The sequence below is a fragment of the Somniosus microcephalus genome, chromosome 19 (genome assembly GCF_052327205.1).
Source record: "Somniosus microcephalus isolate GS21.2 chromosome 19, FLI_Smic_1.0, whole genome shotgun sequence".
NCBI lineage: Eukaryota > Metazoa > Chordata > Chondrichthyes > Squaliformes > Somniosidae > Somniosus > Somniosus microcephalus.
The window spans coordinates 25,460,689-25,481,225 of NC_141005.1; the positions used below are offsets into that span (position 1 = coordinate 25,460,689).

General features: G+C 43.7%; 1 protein-coding gene across 9 annotated transcripts in view; it reads left to right on the top strand.

The window, feature by feature from the left end:
- Positions 1-20,537, top strand: part of smtnb (smoothelin b) — a 382,571-nt gene that overhangs the window by 188,131 nt on the left and 173,903 nt on the right. The window lies entirely within an intron of this gene.

Below are 20,537 nucleotides of genomic sequence, written 5' to 3' on the forward strand. Positions count from 1 at the left end.
CTTCCCGCCTCGGGTCGGCGGGTTCCAGTGCGGGGCTTGAAACTTAGATGGAGGCGGGTTTTGGGCGGGATGGTGTCGGGACCCCCGAATTCAGGATTTTAACCCCCGCACGCCTAAAAGCCCACCTCACGGCACACTGAAAATTGACCCCTATACGTCTTACAAATGCAGTAACCAACAGTTTCTGAGCTCTGAAACTGAATAGCATCAACATGGTATAATTTATACCACTTCTGCAGCTGTCAGGTTATCAGATAAATCAAAGCAGACTCAACTCACACCAGGGTGAGCTGGCGTGTTCCCCGAGCAGCAGATAACCCATGGGGGAGCACGTAAAATTACATGGTAGGCTCAAAATAGCATTAAATTGGCTTTTAACAAGTCAGTTAATGATCTAAATTGTCTCCCCCGCTGCTTGGTGTCGGGTCACTTCTGCGCAGACAGACCCGACACCTGGGAGACTCGCGAGGTGGCGGGTTGACAGCGGGTTTCCTACCTGCTGTCAGTCTTTGCTATTTTGACAGCGGACCTGCCTCCAAACCCACACACTACTCACAAAATGCTGAATTTTGCCGGCGCTCAAACAAGATGCTAACAATGCAGTGCCCAAGTGTCCACTTAATGATGTGTGTGATTGTATAACTCATACAGTCTGTATTTAAGTAGGGTGTGGTTTGTGTGAATAGTTTATGTCTCAACATCTGCATCAGCGAAACTCAAGGCAAGCTAAGGTAGATGCTACTTCAGTAAGGTTTACGAATTTGGATTTTCTTATGACCTGAAAGCACGTAAACTTCGAATTCAAATATTTCCTCTTGCTTGAAGACTTTGACTCCTTGCTCAAATAGCCATTATTATTATGGGAGCCTAGACAGTGAGTGCTGGAAGGTTATTTGACCATTGGAAAGGGGGGGCAACATCACAGCTGAGCCTGATCCTGTCCTCACCTGACATCCACACACACTTCCTTCCTGAAAGGGTTGCTGGATAGCAGTCTGGAACAGGAATCCTGACTGGTTTCCCCCTTCCCCAAGACTGTGGAGTCAATTTGGGACTTTTCTGGTTTATATGGCTTGACTATTCACTGGACAATCCTGCTGAGTAAATGGGGAGCAGAGTATTTTGTTTTTATGTCAGATAGCTATTTACGAGGTTGTTTACTCTGAACATAAGTGAAGTGGACCGGTTCAAGCCTGTACTGCATACTGTTCTTTTTCAGAGCAACACTTAGAAGAAAAGTAATTATATTTTGTACCAGGATATTGCTAACATCTGGTCTAATACCCCCTTGGTTCTGTCATATGCAGAAGCTTTCAATGTTGTAGAAACTAACACTGTGGGGAGGATTCCACAATAGTGGTGGCAGCAGAGACGCAGCTGTGAAAGTTATATATTGTGACTTTCCTCTATGGCCATAGACCTTCTCTGTTTCTCTGGAAAATTTGTATATGCCAACAAGAGGAAAACCACATTGCTGGCCTGTATGGATATGCTGAATGCTTGGACTGCTCATAGCTGCCGGTGGCACTGCTGTCTTCTGTGGAGTCTGGAACAGCCACTTTTTGAGGTTGTTCTCCCCTTCTCTGAAGGTAATAGCGCCACCCTAATTTACATTACAGAGTCGCTGCTGAGACTGATGTTGGCGCAGAACTGTAACTTATGGCCCGGAATTTGCGGTGGGTAATAACAATGAACAGTTTCATTCGCTATTATTACCCCTCTGAAACTGACTGCAATTTCAGGATGTAGTGCTTGTGCATCCTGACGCGGAAATCCTGAAGTTGTGGTCAGTCATTCACTGCTCCGACACTGGCTGCACTGTGGCCCCACCCCGGTCATAGCTGGCAATCTGTGTAATCAGTGAAACTGACGAAAACTTGGGCTTTTCCGCAGTAATATCGATGTTAAATACCCCATTAAATGTTAGACCTTGTTGGATTAGGTGTAACTGGGGTTTTAACAGTCTGTTGACTGCTAAACAAACGTTCTGGCCCAGAAAAACTAATTTTAATTTTGTGCAGTGTCAAGTTTCTCTCTAATGATGGAAATTACAATTTTTAAGAAACTTAAAAAAAATTATATATTTTTTAAAAGTTTGTTCATATTTATTTCAGGTTTACCTTTCCCCCTGTGAGAGCATTGTTTTGCTCGCTGCAACATTTTTAAAAAGTCTGAATAAAAGCAACTTCTTCACTTCCGGGTTCCCTGTCTGTGAGAATTCTGCATTGTGATTGGCTGCTTAGACAGCTTGTTGACATCACAGCAGCTCGAGTTAGGGATTTCCCATTATTCTACACTGATCTGACTTGCACGTCGAGAAAGGCAAACTTCTCACCACAGAGATTGCAAGATCTTTATGGGCAGCTTTCTTTGGGACCAGCGGCAAATGGCTTTGCTTCACCGCTGACTGCAAATGCCAGGCTAATATTGTTGAAGTGTTGTTTCAGGGATGACTGTTGCTATTCAAGTGTAGGCCTGGAAGGTGAATGTTGGTGAACTATTTTATAGTGGGGGCATAACATCTGAGTTTTATGCTATCCTCACCTGATGTTCACATATGTACACTTTCCATCAGCTAATCTACCCCTTCACAAACCAGGGGCACTGTTGTCAATTGTAACACATCTACCATGTGACTGATATCAGCTAACGCAGTACAGACCGGCAGGGGGATGGGATACGGAGTGGAGCTATAGTAGGGGGTGATGCACAGCCAAATATAGAGGAAAAAACAAGTCAGCCTGGAAGACAGAACAAATATGTTCTTGCCATGGAGGGAGTGCAGCGAAGATTCACCAGACTGATACCTGAGATGGCAGGAATGACGTATGAAGAGAGATTGGGTCAATTAGGCTTATATTCGCTAGAGTTTAGAAGAATGAGAGGGGATCTCATTGAAACTTATAAAATTCTAACAGGACTAGACAGACTAGATGCAGGAAGGATGTTCCCGATGGCGGGGGAGTCCAGAACCAGGGGTCATAGCCTAAGGATGAGGGGTAAGCCATTTAGGACAGAGATGAGGAGAAATTTCTTCACCCAGAGAGTGGTGAACCTGTGGCATTCTCTACCACAGAAGACAGTTGAGGCCAATTCATTAAATATATTCAAGAAGGAGTTAGATATATTTCTTAAGGCTAATGGGATCAAGGGATATGGGGAGAAAGCAGGGACAGGGTACTGAATTTGGATGATCAGCCATGATCTCATTAAATGGCGGAACAGGCTCAAGGGGCCGAATGGCCTACTCCTGCTCCTATCTTCTATGTTTCTATGTAACGGCACAAAGGAGTATGGCAAGGCTGGATGGCATTTATTTTAATGCAAGGAGTCTTGCGAGTAAGGCAGATGAATTGAAGGTGTTGATGAACACCTGGGAGTATGATATTGTTGCTATCACAGAGACATGGTTGAAGGAGGGGCAGGACTGGCAGCTCAATATTCCGGGGTATAGAATCTTCAGGCGAGACAGAAGGGGGTGTAAAAGAGGAGTTGGTGTCGCAATATTAATCAAGGAGTCAATTACTGCTGTAAGGAGGGATGATATCTTAGCAGGTTTCTCTAATGAGACCATATGGGTAGAACTTAAAAACGAAAAGGGGGCAAGCACTTTGCTGGGAGTGTACTATAGGCCCCCAAACAGTCAGGGGGAGATAGAGGAACAGATATGTAGGCAAATCTCAGAGAAGTGTAGAAATAATAGGGTAATAATAGTAGAGGATTTCAACTTCCCCAATATTAACTGGGATAGTCAGAGTGTGAAAGGCTTAGAGGTTGCGGAATTCTTAAAGTGCATCCAGGAGAGCTTTTTGAGCTAGCATGTAGAAAGTCCTACAAGAGAGGGGGCGGTACTGGACCTAATTCTAGGGAATGTAGCCAGGCAAGTGGTAGATGTGTCAGTAGGAGAGCATTTTGGTGACAGTGACCATAATTCGGTGAGATTTAAGGTAGTCATGGAAAAGGACAAAGATGGACCGGAAATAAGGGTTCTAAATTGGGGGAAGGCCGATTTTAATATGTTAAGGCAGGATCTGGCCAAAATGGACTGGGATCAGCTACTTGTAGGGAAATCCACATCAGAGCAATGGGTGTCTTTCAGAAAGGAAATAGAGAGAGTACAACGGCAACATGTTCCCGTAAAGGTCAAGGGTGGGACCAACAAGCCCAGGGAACCCTGGATGCCAAGGGATATACAAGAATGGATTAGGAAAAAAAGGGAGGGTTTTGGCAGATACAAAGAACTAAAAACGGTGGAAGCCCTAGAGAAATATAGAAAGTGCAGGGGGGTACTTAAAGAAATTAGGAGAACGAAGAGGGGGCATGAAAAAACACTGGCGGGCAAAATAAAGGAAAATCCCAAGGTGTTTTATAAGTATACTAAGGGCAAGAGGATAACCAGGGAAAGAGTAGGGCCCATTAGGGACCAAAGTGGCAATCTGTGTGTAGAGCCGGAAGATGTAGGTGAGGTTTTAAATGAATATTTTGCATCTGTGTTCACTATAGAGAAGGATGATGTAGGCATAGAAATCAGGCAGGGCAATTGTGATATACTTGGAACAAATTAGTATTGAGAGGGAGGAGGTACTAGCGGTTTTAGCGGGCTTAAAAGTGATGTGTCCCAGGCTGCTGTGTGAGGCAAGGGAGGAGATTGCAGGGGCTCTGTCACAAATTTTCAGAACCTCTCTGGCCTCAGGGGAGGTGCCAGAGGACTGGAGAACAGCTAACGTAGTACCATTGTTCAAGAAGGGTAGTAGGGATAAACCATGGAATTACAGGCCAATGAGCCTAACATCTGTGGTAGGGAAATTATTGGAAAAAATTCTGAGGGACAACATTAGTCTCCACTTGGAGAGGCAGGGATTAATCGGGGATAGTCAGCATGGCTTTGTCAGGGGGAGATCATGTCTGACCAATTTGATTTATTGTTGAGTATTACTGTAATTAAGCCAATTTGACAACACATTCTGAGACTATCTCAAGTCAGACAGCCTCACTCCTTAGAGGCTTCCTCTTTTATTTATTCCTTTAATAATGAACCTTAGTTTGATTTATTAGCATTGAATGTTGAACATTAATTAAGATCTTACAGCACTGTGAGAACAATTCAATAAATTTCTGTTTGCAATTGAAACATGCTGCCTGTATGCATTTATTTTATAGAATGAAAATGCCATTGATTCGCTATCCTATTTTTCTTTCTCTTTCCCTTGAGTTGTATCTTCTCCCTCACCATACTGCACACAGGGCTGAACTTTGAGGCCTCACACCTGGTGGAAACGGGGCAGTGGTACCCTGGAAATGGCATGGAAGAACTTTACCACCCTGTTCCTGCCATTGCTGTGGCTGCTTCCATTTTGCTGTGGCCCTCCGAATAGGTGGCCGACAAAAAAGTTTTATTTAATTTTTATCGGGTCGGGAGGAGCAGGAATGCTCCCCTGAGCGCCACAAAAGCAACCTGGGCCACTGCCGCTGCCGCTTCAGCTTCCCTATCTCACGTGAATGGAGCCCCTGTGGCCCTATTTACTTCTGGGCTGGAGGTTGGCTGGACTGGCTGATATTGTGGCAGCCCAGAACTGACCGGCAGCTCTAGGGCATTCAATTTCCACCTGCAACATGCCGATGCTAATGAGGCATGGTCCTCAAAATGGACCAGGCCTTCCAATGGGACTATCGGTTGACTAACCATCAAGTTCTGCTGGCCAACTCGTGCAAAGTTCACTCTTTTAGAAGTATCCAATACCCTTGGAGCAATGTTCCCCCAAAGGTGCGCGGCCACGCACCAATCGGGAGGCCCCGTGCGGGTCGCTCACCAGTTGCTGCTGCTGATTCCTGCACAACTAAGATATCTTTCATTTTTTTTAGTTGTGCAGGAATTTGACTTGCTCTCCCCACAATGCCAGTTCTGACTGCTACAGGCCCATGCTCTTCCCCACAATACAATAGCAAAATACTGCGAATGCTGTCACAGTGTTGGCTTTGGTTGCTCTCCCCTGTTGTGACCACTCCAAGTGTTCCAAACCTCATGCTATCCCCTTTAATGTTGGGTCCAAGTGCACCCCCAGTGCCAATTCTGAATTCTCCGGGGCTACCTCTCTCCGCTTATGATGCTGGCTCCGAATGCTCCAAGTCTGCTGTACTCCTCCATTGCAAGTTCTGACTGCTGCAGGCCACCCACTCTATTTCCAATGCCTGTTCTGGCCAGAAGAATTCAAACAGGAAAAGCTAGCACAGCCAGAATAGGAGCGCAAATTGACTGTTACCTGAGATTCTTCGAAATAAGGCCATGTGGAAGTCGCCTGCTCTTGCTACTCATTCTTCCATAAGACATCTGTGATTCACTGGTTTGGCACTAGTTGGCTCTGAAGAAAATAGATGGCAATATGAAACTCTTGCATTTGTCATTTGTAGATAAATTAATCCGAAAGGAAAGTTTTACCTTTGGGTGAGGATTCATTTTTTGTGAAATCACGTTTAATCTAGCCTTTTCTCCATTGAGAAATCATCCCATTTTGCACACAGGCTTTCAAAACTATGGGATGCCTTTCAGACTTCAACGTGAATCCTTGTGTTATGTAATCATGATAGATATAGCCTGCAGATAATTGAAGTTGTGATGAAAGCTGCCTTCATCAGATAGAAAACTGAAAAATTAGTCTCGTTGTAGTGAAGAGGTGTGCACGCAATCCTCAACATGTTGAGACAACTTCTGGCTCAGGAAAAAAATCATGAGGAAGCTACTGCTACTTCATATCTTCTAGGGACATGAACCAGAAATGGGAATGGAATCGAATGGAATTTTCTCATCAGTGGCAGGTGAAACTGTGGGCTGGATTTTGTCAATGGGGGCGTGTTGGAGGCGGGACTGCTGCTTGTCGGGTTTTAGTCCCTCCTCCATCGACTTGTGGCCAACCCACGCTATTTTCCCTTGAGCCCGCCCAGCAGAGTTAATGCTGTAGGTCAAAGAATAATGTCATGTCTATGTGATCTGCTGTAAATTGACCCCTGGTAACACCCTTCTGAGAAAGGACACCATTGAGTCAACAGCAGTCTCTTAGAAATAAAAATGGCAACTTTTAATTTTAATTAAAGAAGCATACATTGAATGGAAAGAAAAGGAGGGAAATAGAGAATTCCATACTTAGAAAAAATGTGGGTGTGGATTGTTGTATTATTTTACAAAGACTGTTTTTATGCAAAAATTTTTGCCTTTTCTCTCCTGAAGGTGTTAACTCGTATTGCAGTAGTGCTCCATAGGCACCAATCACCCTCATAGGCAGCTTCGACAATGAGTGTTGGCAGGCTGTTTGACTGTGGGGAACCTGATTCTGTCCTCAGGCAACATCGACACACATTTTCCAGCAGGGTCATTGGATAGCATCAACTGCATGGTTCCTGGTTAATTTTCTCTCAACTACAGGCACTGAAACCAGTTGCAGCAATCCTACTGCCAATTTGGCTGAGATAAGTTAAATGAGCCTTTTGCTCTGGTAGTGCACTGCTTAAAGCATTGGTGTAAATTTCTTTGTGCTATTTTTTTTAACACAATCACTAAACTGTTTATTTTAAACAGATTAATGATTGTTAAAATTGTGCACAAAATAATCATACATTTTGTGTTAAGCAGTGTAATTCCCGAAGAAATTGAATATCCAAAGGGGATTTGTTGTGAATGTAGAATATTAATCTGCATTTACTTTGGCTGCTACTGAGAATAAATTGTTTGGCACATGCCTGTTTTCCATGTGCAGAAGCACTGCTTCCATATTTCTGCTAAACCAGCTACAAGACGCATCAGTCACCAGCACTAGCTTTAGGAGGCTAAACATTTCTTTTTACCCAGCGTGAAATGAAAGAGCAGTTACATCAGCCTCTGAATGACTGCTGTGTAATGCATGTAATTGTTTTGCATGTGTCTTTTGTACATTAGTAATCTGCAACCCATTTCTAATTTAATCATACTCCAGTTATACTGTAGCACTGTTATTTTGGACTTGTTCCTGCATGATGCGCCAAATTATCAAAAGGGGATTTTGAGCCAATTATACAGGCGCTAGAAAGAAAGACTTGCATTTATATAATGGACCAGAAATTCGGGTCGGAGGCTTCCCGCGGGTGCAAGCCTCCAACCTGCACTTACCTAGCGCGCTGGCCGTTGTGCTGTGGGCCCGCGTGGGATTCCGATCCTGGGCCTCCTCCAACTGCGGGCGTGGAGTGCTTGCGTATCCCAGGGGCGCAGTTAGTTTGATGCGTCCCCTGAGATCACGTGGGCCATGGAGAGCCAATGGTAGCAGGGAATGCTTCATTCATAAGTTTGACAGGAAGAGCTGTCAAACCTATAAATACTATAAGCCCCAAAACATCACTAAAACTTCAAATACATTTTAAAAAAAATCACATTTTTAAAATAACTATAAATTACATAAAATAACTATTTTAAACAATTTAAATTTTTGAAAAAATTAATTACATTTCCTAATGGGGCTAAAAATAAACTTGCCTTTCTTTAAAGTATTTAAAAATAATAAACCTGTGGGAAAAAATGTTTTAATTTTAATTAATTCACCACTTACCTTGTTAAAAGCATGCCTTGCGCCTGCTTTTTACATGTGTAACTCCTGGAGACTTACCCTCCCGGAGAAACCTGCAAAAAAAACGTAAGTTCCATGCGCACGCGCTGCCTCTCCGGCGCTCGCGTTCACCTCTGAACCCTTTCCTTTAAGGGAACGGAAGTTCTGGTTTCCCGTGCACGCGCAGTGCACGCACGAAACTGGCACTTCCATTGGGCCTACGGGTGAGTACCCTGTGCGTACTCGCCCGTGGCGACCGGAATTTCTGGGCCAATACCTTAATCATAATTTTCAGAAACGTATAAAAGTGCTTTGATTTGAAGTGCGGTCACTGTTGTTATTTACGTTCTATTAAAGTTGAACGCATCACTTCAAAATGCAATTTGCAGTGACAATTCAGAAACTGAATTCACTTGCAAAGGAAAACACACAAATGCTGGAAATCTGAAATAAAAAGTGGAAGTGCGCAGCAGTCAGTCAGCATCGGCAAGATAAAGAACCGTTCATGTTTTGGATGAGAACCTTTATCAGCACGGGCAAGGCCAGGCAGAGGAGTCAAAATAAAGAGAGATTATTAGGTTAGGTGAAGAATACAGTCAATTTATTTTCCTCTGATTACTGATGTGAGTTAAAAAAAGTTGTCCTGCTCTACCCTTGTACTTTTTTGTTCGCATTAGGAACCTGCAGATATACTAACCTGTTTCACAAAGCAGCAAGCAATTGGGTTATGAGCTTGTAAATAGATTTGAAGTTGCTGGAAAGAGCTGTAAAAGGTTGTATAATATGCAAAATTCATTTTGCATAGACGTTTAAGGGGCTGCAGTTGTATTGCACGTAGTATAATTGCTTAGGTTTAGTTCTAAGACGAGACTGGAACAAGTAACAACCAGCCCTGCACCCAGTTTGGCTGACATTTAGATGCAGTATTGGTCCCAAAGTGCAGTATAACTGGATTACCATTTAGACAGAGACCCCACTCACCATGTAACCCAGGCGTAGAACATGGAATTGCTGAGGAGGGATTAATAGATCTCTCTTTACTGGGAGCAGTCAATGGAACTGTAGCTCCGCGAATGAACTTTTAGGATTCCATTTCGTGAGGTAAGCTAGTTATTACCGTTTAGAGGACACATTTCCACAGACACACGCTGTATACATACCAGCATGGGTAAAACATATCCCTCCATCTCCACCCCAGTGTACTTCCCTACTTTCCACATCTGTCTTGAATACACTGAGTTCTGCTGCAGTACAGTTCCATAGGTGACAGCAGCCTTTTAATACCTCATCCTAGATAGTGATTTTCAACAGGCAGTTCAGACAGACCACAGCTAATCCGATAAACATAGTGCATCCAGTGCACAGTTCCTCTTCATTACACTTCAAGTGTCACACTTTAAAAATAAATTAGAAGCAAAACAAAGGTCATCATTTGACACAGGAGCCAGAATCTCTAACTTCTGAGTGAATTTACAAAGTGCACTTAAAAAAAAGCCAGAATTGTGACCTCAAGCCTCTAAAGTAATAAAACTGTAACCTCACCCAGAATTTACTTACCAGCAATTAAACATTATGACCTCAAACGGACGCAGCTTCTCCTTAACACTAGAATATTGCATTCTGCATTACATGGTATAACATGATACTTATGAAACAGTGTATCATTCAATTTACTGTGAGCAACATGAGGTGTGAGCTTGTGTCTGTCATACTTTGGCATTGCATTTCCCACTCTTGCAAATTTCAGTGTCACTTTGATTGGCTCAAAATTCATATCTATAACGTAATGACAAATCACAACTGAAGAGGTAGGAAACACACTATTCAAATGTTGGAAAATGTTAGCAGTTAGCTAAACTGCCACTGAAAACCTGATAAAGATGTGTGAAAACAACGAATTAAGAATGAACTGCCAACAAAACCTACCAATAAACAAAGGAGAGGTGAACTCACGAAATTGCTCCAAGTATTTTTTTGAAAATTCTTTTGGCTACCATCTTTGTTCCTCACTAAGGTGAGAAACTTAATGGTGCTCCCAGCGCATCATGTATTGGGAATTGTGCACCTCCAGTCTATGATTGTCCTGAGGAAGGCACAGCAATTATGCCTTGTGACTTTGAAGAGGCACACCAAAACAGAGACTGTACTTTAGTAACAGAATGATACTTTGTGTCTTATTTGGTATGGTGTTCATGACATAATAAAACAATATATTCTGTTCTGATGAAGGGTCCCAGACCTGAAACGTTAACCCCGTTTCTCTCTCCACGGATGCTGCCTGGCCTGCTGAGTATTTCCAGCATTTTCTGTTGTTATTTCAGATTTCCAGCATCCACAGTATTTTGCTATTATAATATATTCTGTGACCCGCAGAATGAGAAATCAGCAAGCATATTTTAAAAAATGATAATGAGAGTGCGGTAGATAGCAGGAGAATAAATGGTACACGGACAGAATGCCCTTTGGCATCTTGTTTTCTATCAAGTTGTACCAGAAAGGGTTTGGATTGGTGCTGGTGACAAATCCTTGAATATGATCCCCATTAATTGGCCACTGATTTGGCCTTAGCGACTCTGGGGGGTTACTGCAAATCAGAGGTCAAATTATGGTTGATTCTTGAGTTGATCCGACTTATATGCATAACTAGCAGGGAAAAAACAAAGATGTGTTTGATCAGGAAATGGTATTAAAAATGTTATTGGACTCTTGATGCATTTGAAGAGTTTCTTTGTGTTTAAATATAAGCGGATGGTCATTCACAGTTACAAGATCTGGACAGAGCTTTGACTGTTGCATAACACTCTAGGCTTCGATAACACTCTAGGCTTCGATAACACTCTAGGCTTCGATAAAGTATCAAGCAGTAAATGATCTTCCCAATCTTTTAGGAAATCATGGAATTAATTGACACTAAAGAGCTAATTTTCTATTGTAAAATTAGATGGAGGATTATAAGGTTGTTCTGCAAGGCTGATTTGCAGCTATCTTAGGTACATATTCACATTTACATACTAACAATTATGACTATCAGCATTCAAATATCTGCAGAAAGATAGAAGGCAGCACTGGTACTTTGATGATCAAATTATTCAACTTGATAAGAAGGCTGCACTTAGATTAAGTAGAAGCAAAGTATATGTTGGTTGCCCTGTGTGTGTGTTTGTTCATCTTGTGTATATGATTCATCTTTGTTTTGGAATGTCTGGACTAAGTTATGTTGCTGGTATGCTGAATACTGTGACTGAGAGACACAGTATCAAGATATGGGTAAGCAGGATGAATAAATGAGAAGAATGCATTCAATAATTTTTTTGTTGTCGCTTTCTCATCTACTTTCATGAAGGTGCTGATTCTTGCTGGGATATAGTTCCACGGCCTTCAAATGCCTAAGGCAAGTGGCCATTCTTCTTGTGTGAACCCAGGTAGTGGGTTCTGGCAGATTATTCAACCTATTAGAGTATCACAACTAAATCTGATGTCCATGCATGAGTACTTTTCAACAGAGGCAACAAGAGCGGGTCAGAGGCTGGGTATTCTGTGGCGAGTGTCTCACCTCCTGACTCCCCAAAACCTTTCCACCATCTACAAAGCACAAATCAGTAGTGTGATGGGATACTCTCCACTAGCCTGGATGAGTGCAGCTCCAAAAACACTCAAGAAACTCAACATCATCCAGGACAAAGCAGCCCGATTGATTGGCACCCTATCCACCACCTGGTTAAAGAAGGGATTAATACAATTGTAATGAAGGATATTAGCTCTGATGATGTGGAATCTGTATGGGTAGAATTGAGAAATACTAAGGGGAAAAAAACATTAGTGGAAGTGGTATATAGACCTCCCAACAGTAAGGCGGAGGTTGGGGATGGCATGAAAAGGGAAATTAAAGAAGCGTGCAATAAGGGCACAGCAGTCATCATGGGTGACTTTAATCTACATATAGATTGGGCCAACCAAATTAGTAACAATACTGTGGAGGAGGAATTCCTGGAGTGTTTACGGGATGGTTTCCTGGACCAATATGTCGAGGAACCAACCAGAGATCAGGCCATCTTAGACTGGGTATTATGTAACGAGAAAGGATTAATTAGCAATCTTGTTGTACAAGGCCCCTTGGGTCTGAGCGATCATAATATGATCGAATTCTTCATTAAGATGGAGAATGAAGCAGTTGACTCAGAGACTAGGGTCCTCAATTTAAATAAAGGAAACTACGATGGTCTGAGGCGCGAGTTGGGTAGGATTGATTGGGGAATGGCACTCAAAGGGTTGATGGTGGATAGGCAATGGCAAACATTCAAAGACCGAATGGATGAGCTACAGAATTTGTTCATCCCAGTTTGGCATAAAATTAAAACAAAAAAGGTGACTCAACCGTGGCTAACAAGGGAAATTAGGGATAGCATAAGATCCAAGGAGACGACATATAAATTGGCCAGAAAAAGCAATAATCCTGAGGATTGGGAGCAGTTTAGGATTCAACAAAGGAGGACAAAGGGATTAATTAAGAAAGGGAAAATAGAATATGAGAGTAAGCTTGCAGGGAACATAAAAACTGACTGTAAAAGCTTTTATAGATATGTGAAGAGAAAAAGATTGGTGAAGTCAAGCGTAGGTCCCTTGCAGTCAGAATCAGGGGAATTTATAATGGGAAACAAAGAAATGGCAGACCAACTAAATTCATACTTTGGTTCTGTCTTCACAAAGGAGGACACAAATAACCTCCCAGAGATGCCGGGGAACATAGGGCCTGATGAAAGGGTGGAACTGAAAGAAATCAGTATTTGTAGGGAAATGGTGTTAGGAAAATTGATGGGACTGAAGGCCGATAAATCCCCAGGGCCTGATAATCTACATCCCAGGGTACTTAAGGAAGTGGCCCTGGAAATAGTAGATGCATTGCTGGTCATCTTCCAGAACTCGATAGACTCTGGAACAGTACCCATGGATTGGAGGGTAGCTAATGTTACCCCACTATTCAAAAAAGGTGGTAGAGAAAAAGCGTGGAATTATAGACCGGTAAGCCTGACATCGGTAGTGGGGAAAATGCTAGAATCTATTATAAAAGATGTAATAGCAGAGCACTTGGTAAGCAGTGACAGGATCGGACAAAGTCAACATGGATTTACAAAAGGTAAATCATGCTTGACTAATCTACTGGAATTTTTTGAGGATGTAAAATAGATAAGGGAGAACCAGTGGATGTGGTGTATTTGGACTTTCAGAAGGCTTTCGATAAGGTCCCACATAAGAGATTAGCGTGCAAAATTAAGGCACATGGGATTGGGGGCAAGGTATTGACTTGGATAGAGAACTGGTTGGCGGACAGAAAGCAAAGAGTTGGAATAAACGGGTCGTTTTCCGAGTGGCAGGCAGTGACTAGTGGGGTACCGCAAGGATCGGTCCTAGGACCCCAGCTGTTCAAAATATATATTAATGATCTGGACGAGGGAATTGGATGTAATATCTCCAAATTTGCAGACGACACAAAGCTGGGTGGGAGGGTAAGCTGTGAGGAGGATGTCGAGAAACTCCAGTACGATTTGGACAGATTGGGTGATTGGGCAGAAACATGGCAAATGCACTATAATGTGGATAAATGTGAGGTTATCCACTTTGGTGGCAAAAACAGGAAGGCAGATTATTATTTGAATGGCAATAGATTGGGAGAAGGGGAAGTGCAAAGAGACCTGGGTGTTCTTGTGCACCAGTCGCTGAAGGTAAGCATGCAGGTGCAGCAGGCGATTAAGAAGGCAAATGGTATGTTGGCCTTCGTAGCAAGAGGGTTCGAGTACAGGAACAAGGATGTCTTGCTACAGCTGTACAGGGCCTTGGTGAGACCGCACCTTGAGTATTGTGTGCAGTTTTGGTCGCCTTACCTGAGGAAGGACGTTCTTGCCATGGAAGGAGTACAGCGAAGATTCACCAGGCTGATACTTGGGATGGCAGGAATGACGTATGAGGAGAGATTGTGTCGATTGGGCTTATACTCACTGGAGTTTAGAAGATTGAGAGGGGATCTCATCGAAACCTATAAAATTCTGTCAGGCCTGGACAGACTAGATGCAGGAAGGATGTTTCTGATGGCCGGGGAGTCCAGAACCAGGGGTCATAGACTAAGGATAAGGGGTAAGCCATTTAGGACTGAAATGAGGAGGAATTTCTTCACCCAGAGAGTGGCGAACCTGTGGAATTCTCTGCCACAGAGGGCGGTGGAGGCCAGTTCATTAAATATATTCAAAAAGGAGTTGGATATATTTCTTAAGGCTAAAGGGATCAAGGGATATGGGGAGAAGGCAGGGACAGGGTACTGAATTTGGATGATCAGCCATGATCTCATTGAATGACACAGCAGGCTCGAAGGGCCGAATGGCCTACTCCTGCTCCTATCTTCTATGTTTCTATGTTAAACATTTTTTCCTACTACTGATGTCAGGCTAACTGGTCTGTCGTACCCCGTTTTCTCTCTCCCTCCTTTCTTAAATAGTGGGGTTACATTTACTACCTTCCAATCTGCGGAAACTGTTCTAGAATCTATGGAATTTTGGAAGATGATAACCAATGCACCCACTATCTCTATAGCCACCTCTTTCAAAACCCTAGGTTGAAGGCCATCAGGTCCGGGGATGTATCGGCTTTCAATCCCATTAATTTCTCCAGTACTATTTTTTTTACTAATACTAATTTCTTTCTGTTCCTCATTCTCGCTAGACCCTTGGTTCTCCACTATTTCCTGGAGGTTTTTTGCGTCTTCTTCCGTGAAGACAGACACAAAGGGCTGGATTTTCTTTGCAGAGGTGGGATGGTGGCGGGATAGCTGGTTGCCAGATTCAGGACCCACTCCCGGCTGCAGCTGCTCTGCCAAAGGGATTTTCCCTCGATTGGCTTTGTTAAGCCTGCCCTACAGGCTTTTCAGCCAATTCAAAGGAAGCAGGTCTGATGATGTCATTTGATGATGTGTCATCAGCCGGTTTCCTTAAAGGGACCACGGCCACGTTGAGTTTGACAGTTGTTTTGTCATTGTTCTACAGCATTGAGGTGACGCACAAAGGTGGACCGTTGCACCCAGGCTCTCCAAAGACTCCCTCCATATGCTTATGGAGGGAGTCACAGCATGCAGGGAGGTTCTCTTCCCTTCCAGAGGCAGAAGAGACCTTCCCAGGACACCAAAGCAGTCTGGTTGCACAGGAGGGCAAAAGCAGGGATGTCATCAGGAGTCCCTGGCTGCAGTGGCACCAACCTTTCAATGATCTCAGTAGATCACGAAATGTTACTGCAAAGCCACACTCGAACTCACTCTGCTGTGCCACTCAATACATCCCCATCACTCTGCCTTCCATACCCTTCTCCTGCACATCCTTACTCACACTAACTTACCTTGCACCTCCACCCATCCCTCTCTATCTACATTATCAGTTCCCCATCTCAGTAGCCACCCCTCACACTCACCCTCATCCTACTGCAAGCATACCAACTAACAACACACAAGGGTAGGCACTTGAGAGGTTTAGCCAATGTCCATGTGAAATTTCTGGTTATGTGTTGTCATACAGTAAAATTTATATTTTCAACACTTTACCTTATTGGACAGATCTGTGCGCACCTTGAGAAGTGTCTTACTGAGTTCCAGTGAATGTTGCAACGTAACTCCCCCGCCCCCGCTATAGTGATGAGTGTGCATAGGATGGCTTGGACATTAAAGGGATGCTTTACGGTGCTGGTGTGGGATGGTGTTAACCTGGCGCATCATGTGGCAGCCAGGGTTTACAGCGTCAAGTGAAGCAGTGTTGTCAGGTGCTGATGCCCTGTGCAGCATCAGGTGATAGCAGAGAAGGTTGTTGTTGGTGCTGCTGGTGTGCCTGGTGATGTTGGTGTTGGGGCTGATCGTGGAAGGAATCAGAGGAGCAAGGTGAGATAGTTTCAAGGGCATCGAAGCTGCTGCAATAGATGGCAGGTGAGATGACAGAAGCGATCTGTCAATGGTGAGAGAGGTTGTTCCAATGAGGTGGCATTGGACATACAGTTGGCTCTAAACACTTGCAAGCTAAAGAAATCTCTATGTCTTACAAATGCAGTAACCAACAGTTTCTGCACTCTGAAACTGACCATCTGCACCATGGCATCCTTTACACCACATCTGCAGTTGTCAGCTTATCAGATACATCAGAGCAGACTCAACTCACGCCAGGGTGAGCTGGCGTATTCCCCGAGCAGTGGGTAACCCGTGGGGGAGCTCGTAAAATTGGAAGAAAGCCACAAAATAGCATTAAATTGGCTGTTAACAAGCCATTTAATGATCTCAATTGTCTCCCCCGCTGCTTGGTGTTGGGTCAGTTCTCTGCTGACAGACCCAACACCTGGGAGACTCGTGTGGAGGCGGTTTGACAGCGGGTTTCCAACCCGCTGTCAATTTTTGCTATTTTGACAGCGGACCCGCCTCCAATCTGGCACTCTGAGTGCCGGCAAAATTCAGCCCAAAGTATTTGTTTAATTTCTCTGCCATTTCCATATTCCCCATTTCTCCTGTCTCAGCCTGTAAGGGACCCACATTTACTTTCGCTAGTCTGTTTTTATGTCTCTCGCTAGTTTACTCTCATATTCTATTTTCCCTTTATCAATTTCTTGGTCCTCCTTTGCTGAATTCTAAAATCATCCCAATCCTCAGGCTTACTGCTCTTTTTGGCAACATCGCCCATCATACCTACATAGTTTGCTTTGTTTAGATTGAAGACCCTAGTTTTGGATTTAACTAAATCACTTTCAAACTGAATATAAAATTCTATCATATTATGGTCACTCTTCCCTAAAGGCCCTTTTATTACAAGGTTATTAATTAACCCTTTCTCATTGCACAATACTAGATCTAAAATAGCCTGTTCCCTAGTTGGTTCCTCAACATACTGATCTAGAAAACTATCCTGTATACATTCCATGAATTCGTCCTCCACACTATTACTGCAAATTTGGTTTGCCCAGTCTATATGTAGATTAAAGTCCCCCATGATTACTGTATTACCCTTGTTACATGCGCCTCTAATTTCCTGATTTATACTCTGCCCTACATTACAACTACTGTTTGGGGGCCTATAAATTGGATGTAATATCTCCAAATTTGCAGACAACACAAAGCTGGGTGGGAGGGTAAGCTGTGAGGAGGATGTCGTGAAACTCCAGTACGATTTGGACAGATTGGGTGATTGGGCAGAAACATGGCAAATGCACTATAATGTGGATAAATGTGAGGTTATCCACTTTGGTGGCAAAAACAGGAAGGCAGATTATTATTTGAATGGCAATAGATTGGGCGAAGGGGAAGTGCAAAGAGACCTGGGTGTTCTTGTGCACCAGTCGCTGAAGGTAAGCATGCAGGTGCAGCAGGCGGTTAAGAAGGCAAATGGTATGTTGGCCTTCGTAGCAAGAGGGTTCGAGTACAGGAACAAGGATGTCTTGCTCCAGTTGTACAGGGCCTTGGTGAGACCGCACCTTGAGTATTGTGTGCAGTTTTGGTCGCCTTACCTGAGGAAGGACGTTCTTGCCATGGAAGGAGTGCAGCGAAGATTCACCAGGCTGATACCTGGGATGGCAGGAATGACGTATGAGGAGAGATTGTGTCGATTGGGCTTATACTCACTGGAGTTTAGAAGATTGAGAGGGGATCTCATCGAAACTTATAAAATTCTGTCAGGCCTGGACAGACTAGATGCAGGAAGGATGTTTATGATGGCCGGGGAGTCCAGAACCAGGGGTCATAGTCTAAGGATAAGGGGTAAGCCATTTAGGACTGAAATGAGGAGGAATTTCTTCACCCAGAGAGTGGTGAACCTGTGGAATTCTCTGCCACAGAGGGCGGTGGAGGCCAGTTCATTAAATATATTCAAAAAAGAGTTGGATGTATTTCTTAAGGCTAAAGGGATCAAGGGATATGGGGAGAAGGCAGGGACAGGGTACTGAATTTGGATGATCAGCCATGATCTCATAGAATGGCGGAGCAGGCTCGAAGGGCCGGATGGCCTACCCCTGCTCCTATCTTCTATGTTTCTATGTAAACAACTCCCACCAATGTTTTCTGCCCCTTGCTGTTTCTTAGCTCCACCCAAACTGATTCTACTTCTTGATTTTCAGAGCTATGATCCTTTCTCCCTACTGTCTTTATCCCATCCTTTGGTTATCAGGGCTACCCCTCCTTTTCCATTTTGCCTATCTCTTCTAAAAGTTAAGTATCTTGGAATATTTAGTTCCCAACCTTGGTCACTTTGCAACCATGGGCTGGATTTTGCCAATGGGGAGCTTTTGGAGGCGGGGCTCCCACTTGTCGGGTTTCAGTCCCGCCTCCATCAACTTCTGGCCAACCCACGCACTTGTGTGGGCAAAATGGGGATAATCCTCTTATCTGCCTGTTAACTACCTGTTAACAGGCAGTTAAGTGGCTGTAATCCCCTTCCCGCCTCCAAGGAGACGGGACCCGCCCCCAAATTCTGCCATTTTCCCGGCAGTCCCGCCTCCATACCCGTCTCCCCAGAGTTGGCAAGATCGCGCCCCATGTGTGCGTAATAGCTATTAGATCAAACCTATTCATTTCTATCTCCGCTATTAATTCTTCTATTTTGTTGCGAATGCTTCATGCATTCAGATATAGTGCCTTTAGCTTTGACCTTTTTCTATTTATCCCTGATGTCACCTTAGTCACTGATGCCCTATTACCTTTGTTACTCTCTCTGTCCCTTCCTGATCCACTCTGCTTATTTTTACACAAAACTCTGCTCGGCTCTAGAGCCTAGACATTTCTCTTGCTGCTTTTAAACTTACTCTTTCCAGAATCCTCCCCCCCCACCACCCCTTCATTAGTTTAAAGTCCTGTCTACTGCCCTAATTATTCAATTCGTCAAGACACTGGGTCCAGCCCGGTTTAAGTGGAGCACGTCCCAACGGAACAACTCCCTCTTTGCCCAGTACTGGTGCCAGTGTCCCAGGAAGCCTCCCACACCACTCTTTGAGCCATGCATTTAACCTTCTAATCTGCTTATCCCTATGCCAATTGGCGTGTGCACTCCGTTTAATTCCGTTCTGTGCAGACTGCTGTGCAGACACTGAGCCAAAAAAGGATATATTAGGAGAGGTGACCAAAAACTTGATCAAAGAAAATGGTTTTAAGAAGCATGGATGTGGAGAGACGGAGGAGAGTTTAGGGAGGGAATTCCAGAACATGGGGCCTAGATGGCATAGCCACTAATGGTGGGAGGTAAAGGTAGAGAGGGATGCATAAAAGGCCAGAGTTGGGGGAATGAGGAGTTTGAGGGGAGGTTGCAGGGCTGGAGGAGGGTACAGAGATAGGGAGGGATGAGGCAATGAAGGGATTTATACAGAGGATGAGAATTTTAAATTTTAGTTGTTGGGTGACTAGGAGCCAATGTAGGTCAGCAAGGACAGGAGTAATATGTGAGTGGAACTTGGTGCAGGATAGGATACAGGCAGTAGAGATATGAGAACGAAAGCTTAGCTTGGCCAATGTGGGTCAAATTTTCCCTTATTGACAATGAATGAGATACAAATTTCCAGCCGATGTGCATTTGTCAACATATAAGCAAAAGAATTAGGATCTGTCCCAGTGTTTCTGTTCTGGAGCGCGCAGCCTTGAAAAATTACTGTATTTAATGCTTAATGCATTCATATGACCTGCCTCTACCTAGCTTAACTCGGATGTTAGCCCTTTTACCTTAAATGCGTTGGTGTTTGTGTTAAAATAACGAACGGGAATGTCACAAACACATTAAGCATTTGGTATTGTTCTGTAGAACAAGATATGAGTGATGGGATCAAACATATATGCAGGACTGTACAGTACAGAGACCCACAACAGATTGGCTGGACCACTAGATAATTATTTAATATTTTTAATTAAAACTTCCAACATTAGATTTTATTTGATTGATTCTCAGAACCTTAAAGAGAGGAAGAGAAAAAGACTACTGA